We start from the raw sequence: 9,784 nt of genomic DNA on the forward strand, positions 1-9,784 counted from the left end.
AATAATGGAGCTGTCAGTCTGATGAGACCAACAGTGAATAATTCCTGTAGCCTTGGGAAGATGGGAGGCTTTTTAACAAGGTCACGATGTACCCTGAGTTAGTTGACAAATGGATGTTAAGGTAATACCATGATGCCAAAGTGAACAAGTGCCTTAAGGTTTTGCTTCAGGTAAAACATTGAGGGGTTTACTAATTTCCCTTTTTAATAACTCCCCTTTTTTTCTCTTCCCTCTTCCCTACCATCTTCTATTCCAACACTATACTATCATAATCATAAGCTTTTAATATATTTAAAATTTATTTCTTTTTAAACATTTTCTTTTCACAAGCTCCAGGGAGCCAATTGGACCTATCTAAACAGACCAGACTTGTCCAAAATAAGTATCATTTAATTCTTCCCTTATCATTTCTGGTCTCGGGACCCCCTGGGAAATTCCCTCCTCCAGCCCCCCAAAAAATCCCTCCATCCTCCATCTTGGGACTCTCCTTCCTCAATCACCAGAATCTAAAATTTTTCCAGGCATAATTTTCTGCCTTCCCAGCATCTTGCAAGATCCAAGCTGCCTGCCAGCCAGTTCCACTGAGCCCGAAAAAAAAAAAAAAACACAAAAGTAATCAGCCACCCTAGGACATGGTCAAGCACCTCAACTTTCCAACACCCATAAAATCAGCAGGAAGCAGTCGCCAGAGACCTGATGACGCCCCATTCCCATCCACTAAAGACCCCAAACTCCCAAAATTTTCATAATAAACAAAAGGGTGAAATGTTATGATTTTAGCAAACCAGCATGGCTGGCACTTTCAGGTTCCAGGGCCATGCACGTGCAGACAAGCCCTCAGGCAAAAACCTAGCCACCCTGGGAACCTTAAAAGACCCTGTGACCCATGTGCGGATGGTTGCATCATCTACGTATGGTGCAGCTAAGTAAGCCCTTGTGCGCATGTGTGAGCTCCATCACCTGTGTATGATGTAGCTATATCACTGCCTGTGTGCATGTATTAGGCAGCCTTTAAAAGCTGGAGGTGCCATCTTCCTCCCTCTTTCTGTACACCCACTGCACCAGGCCTGTACACGTTTCCTCTAATAAACTCCTAAGCAGGTTTGTTTCGGGTTTCATGTTTCCTTCTCAATTGTGCCGGGTAATTTCAGAGTCTAGCTGGAAGAAGCTGGCTGCAGGAGGATGGGCTTTGAAGCTTATACCTCTGCCCCTCCTCCAGCCAGTCTCTCTGCCTCCTTTGCTCCCCATGCTAGGAACAGGGGCCAAATCTGCAATACCATCCCTGTCTCGTACTCTCAAACTATGAGCCCAAATCATTCCCTCTTCTCTCATTTCTTTCAGATATTGTTGACAATGATGAGAAAAGCCATTAACACAGTAACTTTTGGAAGAAAGAAAAGGACAGTGATTGCAAAACAGGGACAAGTCTTGGAGACTTGTTGTCTTCACTTTAACTGTCAGAAAATGTGGTTGTAACTCATTAAGTTCTGCATCTTATGTCTGTTCACGAATGCATTATATTTATCACTCCACATGTGTTAATCCCAACATTGAGAATAACACCACTACCAACAATCTGAGCCAAATTTGAAACAAGTTTTACTTTTCTTGGGGTGCACCCAAGAGCTGACGAAGGACTGCCTCCTAAGTTGGGTTAAAGAGAGTAGTCCCAAATCCATCGGTTGGACCCCTTTTAAGGAGCAAAATCACAAGTAGTTTTAGGAAGGCAGTGAGTGGGACAATAAGAAAATACAAAAAAAAAAAATCTTAAGAAAACATCACAGTGGTCACCTACCAAGCAATTAGGGGAGGGGTCAGGCAGGGCTAGGGTATTCTTCAAAACAAGCCAAGGTCACAGTCTGGGGAAGGCCAGGTTCTAGGAAACAGAGCAACTCAACTCTATTTTCTCCAATAAATAGAAACTTATTTTTAAAAATACAGCATGTCTCCTGCCTTCAAAAATGGAGTAAGGCAGGTTGTTCCTATATTGTAACTTTTCATCTAAAATTCTTAGTTTTCCGGAAGAGCTCATCCATTTCTTCTCTCCTTGTTTCCCCTGCAGTTTGCCTGAAGGAAGGTCTCAGGGGCCCAGGGTAACCTGACCACACGTACTGGGGCTCAGGCCACGTGGGGTCCAGGGCGGCCTGGCCACACAGGGGACCTGGACTGCACAGCTGCCACAGCAGGCAGCACTGGGTTCCAGGAAAAGCCAGAAGCTGACACCACCCAGGGAGGGCCTGCATCTAAGGGGGAAGTACCTGACATTCCAACCATTAGATAATATAGATAAGATGTGCCTGAGCCGAGGACTTACCTATTCCCCTTTTGCCAAGACCCCTAGACAGATGCCAGCCAATCAGGGGTCTGAACCCTGGAAATCCCCTCCCCTCAACCTCTACTATGATAAAGACCTACCCTGACTGGGCTTGGCACTCTCTGCTCTCACTGCATCGGACAGATGGAGAGCCCAAGCTTAAGTTTGAATAAGGCTCTTTGCTTTTACATATGAGTGCGGACACCACGGTGGTTTGGGGGAATCCCCGTGGTAGCTGTTGTTCTTTTTTTAAAAAATGCTGCAAGATCACCATGGCAGTAGGCAGCAGAAATGCTGTAGGTCCCAAATGGTGGCGGTGGGCCATGTGGTGGCAGGCAGTGGGCCCTGGGAGCAGCCAGTTCCAGGCAGAGACAGCTGCTGGTCCCTGAGCGGTGGTGGGGCCATGTGGTGGCAGGCAGCGGGCCCTGGGAGCAGCCAGTCCCAGGCAGAGGCAGCTGCTGGTCTCAGAGCAGTGGTGGTGGGCCATGTGGCAGCAGGCAGTGGGCCCCAGGCAGAGACGGCTGCTGGTCCCTGAGCAATGGCTGGTTCCAGGCAGGGAGATACATGGTGGGAGGGCAGAAGACAGAAACATGGATAGACACGACATGCAGGGTGAGGTTGAATGTTTATTCAGGGAGTTATGGAGGAAGAAGGGTGAAGGGGGGACAGAGAGAGAGAAGAGACAGAGAGAGAAAGAGAAGAGGAAGAAGAGACAGAGAAGGGGGGGAAGCAGAGAAGTGGGGAGAGAGGCAGAAGCAAAGCTGCCTCTCCGAGAGGAAGATGGAAAAGAGAACTAGCTCAGGCCAGAAGCTGAAGATCAGCCTGCCTCAGCAGATGGGGAGGGGAATGGGTGTGGCTTGTCTCTTAAAGGGACCAAAACCATAACAGTAGCGACCTGGGTAAAGCAGTGCCCAGAAGAGTTGCATTCTTTCCCCTTCAGTGTTTGATCTACTGCTGATATTTTCCCTTTCTTTGATAATATCTATAAATCATATGTTTGAATTTGACTTCATGACTTGAGCATCCACGTGTCTAAATGAGCAGGATCGTGTTTTTGCTCTTAGGAATCTCTCCTGCCACCCAACTGACCAGGGATTCTAGAAGCACATATTCCCAATGGCTTAATTCACACCCCTCTGACCCAAATACCCAACTGACGTTTAGGAAGTACTTAAGAAGGTACTGGGTGATTTGAAAAAGAATGGCTCCTGTAAATTCATATTTGCTTGATCCCCATTTGGTGGACCCCTTCTGAGAAGAATTAGGAGGTGTGGCCTTGCTGGAGGAGGTGTGTCACTGGGGTTGGGTTTTGAGGTTTCAAAAGCCCAGCCATCTCCAGTTAGGTCTCTCTGCCTTGTGCCTGTGGTTCAGATGTAAACTCTCAGCTGCTGCTCCAGCACCTTGCTTGCCTGGCTGTTGCCATACTCCCTGTCAGGATGGTCATGGACTCGCCCAACCTCTGGAATTATAAGCCCCAATAAACTCTTTTTTAAGTAGCCTTGGTCATAGTGTCTCTTCAAAACAATAAAAAAAAATAACTAAGACAAATCCCAGAGAATTTAATGACACCCAGAGGAGTGGTAAAAATTTGATAATACTTTAAAGCTTAACAACGTCTCGCAAATGTTACACTGTTCTTATAATTGAAAAGAAAAAAGGCACACCAAGGATGGCCATTCTCTATGATTGCTGCATGATAGGAAACTGCCATCTCATGCACGGTCCCTTACAGTTGTCAATGCTTTCAAATTAAATACCCCTTTTGAATTTAGCTCCTAAAATAAATATAGCACAGCTACTAGGTAAATGATCTGTGTGGTACATGTGTTTGCAAAAGTGCCACGGTGAACATGTGAGGTCACATGACAATGTTGTGGAGCCAGTTACTCTCTCCCACTTTACGTGGGTCCTGAGGTTGAACTCAGGTTATCAGCTCAGTGCACAGAGTGCCTTTACCTGCTGAGCCATCTTACTGGAACAGTAAAATGGTTTCATATGAAATACAAGCTAAGTTTAGAAGATAGTTGAGCATACTATGATTCAAAACTGTAAAACATAACAGCTCTCTACATTTGAATAATTTATACATACGAGTAACATCTAATTTGGGAAACGTTTTAATAACAAACTAAAATTTTTGCTTAGCTCCTATTGAGAAATGGCTCATAAACATGATGGTGATTATTAATCTGTGTTCCCAGGGAATCTTCTCTGCTAGAGATTCCTAACATACTCACATTACAATCCTATTATCACATGGATTAATGGCTAACTTTGAGGAACATTTGTTTCAAGAAAAACAAAACAGAAAAACTAATAATTTAATCATAGTTATATACAAAATTCTTTTTTTTTCTTTTAACTTTGCTAGAATGTTTCTACTCAGAGTCTACCTGTGTCCTGAGATAGCTGTGGTTGTAACTGCCTCCATTTAGTGGTCCCCTCAATTATATCAATGACTATCAGCATTCCATGGCTTTCTCCAGAGGAGTTTTCGCTTCTCGTGTCCCAGAACAAAGAATTGGATGGAAACATTTAGAAAACAGCAAAGCAAAGCATGAGCATTTATAAAGTATGAATACACTTCCAAGAGTGGAATTGGGCCAGAAGAGGTGGGAGCGAGTTTAGGAGCTCAAACATCAGTATTGTACAGAGTTAGCTTTTCACGCATACTCACCTTGGCTGGGGATTTCCAATTTTCCTCGTTGCCAACAGATTTTTCTCATATACAGACTTTATAGCCTTTGTATAAGGACTTCTGGACCTCATTCTCCACCCTGTTCTGCTGTCTCATCTGACCCTGAGAGCTGTGGTCCAGGCCATTCATTCTGTGCAGGAGCTGAAGGATGACGTCTGTCTTCTTGTAACCACTTCCTGATGCTGAAGGGCATAATGATCCTTGCTTACAAGGAACTACAAACTCTCTCCCTAGACATCTATCAATTGGAAAGGATGAGTTGGATTCCTTATGATAGGAATTGGCAAGAATTCCTGCTATAAAAGAAGCTTAATCTGAAAGTTGCATATTCTAGAAGACACAAATGCTACATAGAGGCTAAAAATATAGGGTCCAAATAAAAGTAAGGTGATTATACCTACCCATGGTTTCAAACAGTGCAAAAGACAGGAAACACATGGCAATGACTGCCCCAAAAGAGTAGTCTATCTGGTTCCCAGGTATCATCCTTTGATCTTTATGTGTGTTTATATTATTGAGAAGGTGCTAAAACAGTTCTAAGAAGGAATCTGATGCTTTGAAAGCAAAATAGCATGAGGTTGTAAGTCAGGAATAAATAATATAGCAGCAGTGTCTGAAGAAAACCAGAAATATAAAATAAGGTTGCAACAACCTACAGATTAGTCATTAGGACCTGTTGTTGTCTATAAGAAGGTAAGGCATCTGCTTTGTTTCTGTGTTTGAAGAGAACGTAAGTCTTTGACCATCTGCAATTGGAAGCTGCCTTTTCTTCAAGATGATCTTGAGGCTGTGGAGACTCATGGGGGAGAAATTTTATTTGGGAGAATAATCTCTTGAATTTGTCAGTATGGCTGCAGGGGATTCATATGTGTTCTGTGGTGTCAGCAAATATCAGAAGACATTTATATCATTGACAGCACTCGTCTCCAGCATTGCAGTAACTTCTATAACTTATAAGTGTTTCAAGTATCCAAAAGTTATAGAGTAACTAGAGAAGTAATCTAAAGTCCCTTGGCTTAGGTAAGAACACTTAGTGTAGTGTTGTGTTATTGGGGTGCATTCCCTGAGGCTGGGGATGACAGTCATTTCTTTAGCTTTGGGGCATTTCTATCAACACTTGTCATTACACAAGTTTATTTAGTAAGTGACCCTCTGTTATTAAGACTGAGAATGAAGTTCCAATATTTGAAAAAGGGTAACATTTTGACCTGTTACATGAAGAATTGCCTATGGTATTGCAGTGTTTGTCTTTGGTTGCTTGAGTTAGGACTTTATCAAATGTCTTTGGGCACCTTTAATCTTTAAGGACAGCCATCAGATTAAAGGGCTATCCTTACTCCAGGAAGTGGGACTTTGTCCCTTACAGTGGTGTCTCTCTTTGCAGAGGAGGCAAAGCTCTATTTCTTATTGCTGTCCAGGTGTCCCACAGGCAGCCTTGACCCTTTAGAATTCTCTGGGGTTTCTTCGAGGTAGCAGAAAATTATATATCTCCACAAATTCAAACACATTAAAATTTCAGTTCTTTTAAAACATCCAATTTCTTTAAAAAGTTCAAATCTTTCATCTGTGAGTTCCTTAAAAATCAAAATTAAATACCTTCTTCCAGAAGGAAGAACCAGGAAATTGTCACGATCTCAAGCAAGCAAAACCAAACTCCAACAGTATAAAGAACTCAATGTCTAATTATTTGGGATCCACTCCTGATCTTCTGGACTCCTCCTAAGGACTTGGATCACTTCATCAGCTCTTCCCTCTACAGCACACACAGTTTATCATCTAGACTCCAGGCTGGCTCCACTCCACTACTGTTATTGCTTTTGGTGGTCTTCCCACATGGTGCTGACATCTCCAAAATGCTGGTGTCCCTTGATGCTGCAACTGGGCTGCATTTTTGCCAATAACCTCTCTCAGGATCTCCTCATGGTGCCAACCCTCAACTTCTTTGCATGATACCTTCAATCCTGGGCCTTCAACTACCACTGAGGCTTCATCAGTGGCCTCTCCTGGCCTCTCACAGCACCAAGCCTCAGCTGCTCTGCAGGACTCCTTCAAACCTTTGAAACCAGTACTACCTGGGTGTTGTTTACACATTACAAAGTACAGTTGCCAGCACATGGTACAACCTTGGTCCCCTCTGGAACATAGCTTCTCTGTGCTCTCAGAAAACAATTCCCAGAAGATTTCACGTCAGTGATGTTGGTCTCTTCTTAATCACCACTAATTTTTTAGCTCCGGTTGATCAGTGTAAAGTATCCCAACAGAGCAAAACATTGCTGTAGTAGTTCTGTTATCTTGTTATCATAGTTGATTTTTGAGTCCCAGCTAACGAGAACCACAGCATTGTAATTCGAAATAGCAAATGGCCCTGTTAGAGTCTTTAATATTCCCTCTGAAATTTCACAAAATTTGAAGGAAACAAAAGCACCCATTATAGAAAATATTTATTTATTTATTTATGATTTCTTTTTTTCCTTTTTTTTATTGAGAAAAAGGGAAAAAAGAGTTTCCCCCTCCTCCCAGCCTCCCATTTCCCTCCCCCTCCTCCCACCCTTCTCCCTCTTCTCCCACCCCTCTCCCCCTCCCTCTCCAGTCCAAAGAGTAGTTAGGGTTCCCTGCCCTGTGGAAAGTCCAAGGTCCTCCCCCCTCCGTCCATGTCTAGGAAGGTGAGCATCCAAACTGGCTCGGCTCCCACAAAGCCAGAACATGAAGTAGGATCAAAACCTTGTGCCATTGTCCTTGGCTTCTCATCAGCCCTCATTGTTCGCCATGTTCAGAGAGTCCGGTTCTATCCCATGCTTTTTCAGTCACAGTCCAGCTGGCCTTGGTGAGCTCCCAATGTATCAGCCCCACTGTCTCAGTGGGTGGGTGCACCCCTCGTGATCCTGACTTCCTTGTTCATCATCTCCCTCCTTCCGCTCCTCATTGGGACCTTGGGAGCTCAGTCCAGTGCTCCAGTGTGGGTCTCTGTCTCTATCTCCATCCATCACCAGATGAAGGTTCTATGGTGATATGCAAGATATTCGTCAGTATTGCTATAGGATAGGGTCGTTTCAGGTTCCCTATCCTCATCTGCCCAAGGAACTAACTGGGGACATCGCCTTGGGCTCCATTATAGAAAATATTTACTCACAATGAAACATATCTAAGTTTAAAATCATGCAAACACAACACAAATGCTCTTCTTAGTCTTTCTAACTCTTTTTTTTTCAATATTTTTTTATGGTTTATTTATTGTGCATTGGTGTAAAGGTGTCAGATCCCCTGGAACTGGATCTTCAGACAGTTGTGAGCTGCCATGTGGGTGCTGGGAATTGAACCCAGGTCCTTTGGAAGAGCAGTCAGTGCTCTTAGCTACTGAGTCATCTCTCCAGCCCCTCTTTCTAACTCTTTTTTTAAAATATTTATTTATTTATTTATTATGTATACAATATTCTGTCTGTGTGTGTGTCTGCAGACCAGAAGAGGGCACCAGACCTAATTACAGATGGTTGTGAGCCACCATGTGGTTGCTGGGTATTGAACTCAGGACCTTTGGAAGAGCAGGTGATGCTCTTAACCTCTGAGCCATCTCTCCAGCCATCTTTCTAACTATTAAAGGGTCTACATGTCAAAGTTCTGGCCTTAAAGCAAAGAAAGTAAAAAAAATCTATAGGTGTAGTTTAAGAATCAAACTTTTAGAAGCTAACTGTCTATTCATTGTGCTTCTTCCTAATGGACAGTTGAAGCCACAGAGTCCATCAGGGAATTTTAAAGCCACTTTCTGAGATGGTAGCCAGGATAATTCAAGGATCCTGGATTTCAAAAATGCTGAATAACATGGAACCCTGCCAGGGCCATCTATCCATTGTCCTTTGAGGGGCAATGTTTCTGAGTGTCATTCTCAAGACTAGCAGCATCAGTACCACTAAGAACTGAAGAGAAATCCATATTCTGATACCATTCTATAGTCACAGGGTAGAGATTCACTAAGAGAAAGATATCTGAGCTTTGATAATCCTGTAGCTAATTTTTATGATTCTGTAATACTTGAACATGATCTTCTTGGGTTTCCTTAAAGTCATGTGCAAATTTTCATTGCAGATAACATTTTAAAAAATAAACATTGGTACACTTTCATTACTCAGAGAAAATTGTCAAGGTCCAGTCTCAAGGGGTTTGTATGTTCCAGGTTAGGAGAGTGTGGATTAGAAATGTTAGGCAGACAAACAGTGATACAAAGGAAGTAGACAGAGACACAGAAGAGAGTCGGGAGAACAACCCAGTGAATAGTGAATTCCCTCATTTATTTTCCATATGCCTTATGTACCCCATTTCTAAAGGAGGGAAGAAAGCAAAAGAGTGGTTTACAATGATACAAAGAACAAATAGAGCAATTACTTCTTCAGTGCCTGAAATATCAAGCAACTATACCCTGAGTTAAGAATTCTGTTATTTAGGCAGGACATACAGCAACCACACCTTAGGCTGAGCTTCTTGTAGGCAGCCACTCCCGGGGGTCAAACCTCCAGTCATAACCTTGAAGGAGCAAGAATAGGCCTGAACTCTCTGACCTGTGTTCAAGGTGGAACAGATACACATCCAGGGAAAATATAGCTAATTTTGGAGTATTTCCTTTAGAATGAGTATGGTTGAAGCATATGCATAGTATATGACTGCTAACTTATTTTTCTCCTCTACCAAGATACATATTTAACAGTTCACTTTGTTATACAAACTTTTTATACACCAGCTGTTTACATAGTAAGAATAAGAATCTCACATGTTTTAAAGGT

Source organism: Microtus pennsylvanicus, chromosome 12 (genome assembly GCF_037038515.1).
Source record: "Microtus pennsylvanicus isolate mMicPen1 chromosome 12, mMicPen1.hap1, whole genome shotgun sequence".
NCBI classification, from domain to species: domain Eukaryota; kingdom Metazoa; phylum Chordata; class Mammalia; order Rodentia; family Cricetidae; genus Microtus; species Microtus pennsylvanicus.